We start from the raw sequence: 2,814 nt of genomic DNA, 5'->3' as shown, positions 1-2,814 counted from the left end.
TCCTGCTGGTGTAGAAAAGACCATTGCTTTTTGTTGGTTGATTTTATTTGCTGAATTCGCACATGTATTCTAGTCATTTGTTGTTTCTTTGGGGTTTTTTTAGATAGTTATTCATTATACTTATTTCTCTTCATTTGTATCTTTGCCTGGGATCTCCAAAGCAATGTTAAATAGCAGCAGTGGTAGTGGGCATCATTAACCGTAATTAATCACAAAGTGAACCCACTTAAGTGTCTATTACATTTCCCTAATTAAACTGAGGGGTTTGGGATATATAACCCTTCCCAAACTGAAGAATGTGGTTCCTGGAAAGCAGACGCGGGGAAGAACTAGCCTGTTGGTACGTGGGTCACGCTGATGGCTTTAGAACCAGCCTGCAGCCCTGGAGGAAAGCTCACCTGGCCGTGATGTGTCGTCGTTTTAGTGTATTCCTGATTCACTTGGCTAATACTCCCTCTTTACTTGTGGATGACTTGGACATGAACTGTTTGGTTTCCAAGTGTTTGAAGATTTCTCTATTGTCTTGTAGTTATTGGTTTCTAACTTGACTCCATTATAGTCAGAGGACATACTCGGCCTGACTGTGATTCTTTTACATTGCTAAGCTTTGTGTGTGACCAGAGCGTGGCCTGGACAGCGGCTGGCCCGTGAGTGCTCAGGTGTGTACTCTGCTGTGCTTAGACGCAGTGACCTACAGCCTCAACGCTGGGCCCAGGCGGTGACTGGCGGTCTTCATTCTTTGATGACCTTGCTCATTTTATCTCTAGTAGCTCTGGCAATTGCTGCCAGCGGGCTTTTGAAGTCCCCAGCTGTAATTGCGAATCTATTTCTCTTTTTATCTCTACCAGCCTTTTTGCTACATGTATTCCGAAACCCTGCTGTGTGCTGTGCACATGGTTCGAGTGGTTGTATTTTGGAGGATTTTTTAATGGCCATTTTTGTTCCTAATCATTTTCTCTGCTGTGCAATTTATTTTTATTATTTTTTAAGGAATTATTTTTGGGACCAGCAGGTGGCGTAATGCTTTTACGTCGCTGGAATACCATGTAGTTGACCCTGGTTTGAGTCCCGGACCCCACAGCTTAAAACTCACACTTGGGGCGTGTGTGTGTGTGTGTGTGTGTGTGTGTGTGTGCCCAAAATCCTGAAAGGAGAAGGGAGGAGAAGGGATTATGGTATGGCCATCTCCCCCTGAGGGGTGATTTCTCTCTCTGTTTCTCTGGCAATACATGTGCCCTATAGCAAAAATCTCTCTCTCTAAAAAAAGGAATCATGTTATTTATTTATTTTCAATTTGCCCAGAGAGAGACGGAGGTGGGATGAGGTAGGGAAGGGGGCAGAGTGAGAAAGCAAGCTGCCAGGTCCAGGACTTGAACTGCAGGTGGCCATTGGGAGCCCAGCTCCTCAACCACCACACCACCTGTCAACCCTGATATACAGTTTATTTTGTTTGACATTAATATAGTCAACTATGGCTTTTTTCCTTATTCATGCTTGCATGATGTATTTTTTTCATCCTTTTATTTCTTACCTATGTTGTTATTTATTTTGTTTTATTTGTTTGTTATTTTTCTTTTTTTAAAGTTTTTACGCATTTATTCATTTATCTATTTATTTGTTGTTATTTTCAAGCCACCAGGTCCAGGACTTGAACCACAGTTGGCCATGTGGGAATCCAGAACCTTAACCAGCATGCCTCCTGCTGGCCCCACTATTATTTTCCTAATCAGCAGAAGGTGCATGCATTTTCCAGAGAAAGGCAAACAGATTGGGGATGTAGGGAGAACATCCCCTCGTGGGGTATGGCCATGCCACAATTCATTCTCCTACATTTCTTCATCCCTTCAGGATTAGGCACACACATGTGCCCAGCATATTGTTTAAGCCACTGGGGCCAGGAACTGTGCTTGGCCCTGTGGGTCTGGCTCCCTTAACCACTGGGCTATGGGGCTGATCCACTTTTATTTATTTATTATTTATTTATGATAGAAAGTGCATGTGCATGTGTGTATGCATGAATGCATGCATGCAGGAGAGAAGAAAGAGAACACTCTTTTTTTTTAAAGTTATATATACCATTATTATTTTTTCAATTTGTTACAGATCATGTGCATTCATCAGAGAGAAAGAGGGAGAGAGAGAGGAAGAGAGAAAGTGAGAAAGCAAGCCGCCACGTCTGGGACTCGAACCACGGCTGGGCATGTGGGAGTCCAGCACCTCAACCACCACAACACCTGCTGGCCCCCAGAGAGAACACTCTCAGCAGTCTTGTCACGCTCTCATGTCCGTTCCCCAGCCCTCCAGCTCCTCAAGATCCTGGGTGCTTGGGGCCGGCAGGTGGTGCAGTGGTTAAAGTGCTGGACTCCCACATGACTGACCGCAGTTCAAGTCCTGGTGATTCGCTTTCTCACTTTCCCTTTCTCTCTCTCTCTCTCTGGTCAAATTAATAATAATAATAACAACAACAGCAAATAAAAATAAATAATCTTAAGAAAACATTTATTTAAAAAAAAAAGAAAAAGATCCTGGGTGCTTGCAAGCATGACTGGCATGTTTTAGCTGTATAGGAACCTAAGTCATCGGGAACCAGCAGTTAGCATAATGGCTATGTCACTGGACTCCCACGTAGTCGACCGCGGTTTGCGTCCCAGACTCTGTGGCTTAAAACTCACGCCGGATGCGTGTGTGTGCGTGCCCAAGATCCCGAGAGAATGGAGGAGAAGGGATTGCGGTGTGACCATGCCCCCTAGGGGGGTGATTTCTCACTCTCTGTCTCTGTTTCTCTCTGTCTGTCTGGCGAGTGCACGTGCCCTA

This window comes from Tupaia chinensis, unplaced genomic scaffold (genome assembly GCF_000334495.1).
Source record: "Tupaia chinensis unplaced genomic scaffold, TupChi_1.0 Scaffold141173_1, whole genome shotgun sequence".
In the NCBI taxonomy this organism is placed as follows: Eukaryota; Metazoa; Chordata; class Mammalia; order Scandentia; family Tupaiidae; genus Tupaia; species Tupaia belangeri.
This window is presented reverse-complemented; position numbering follows the sequence as displayed.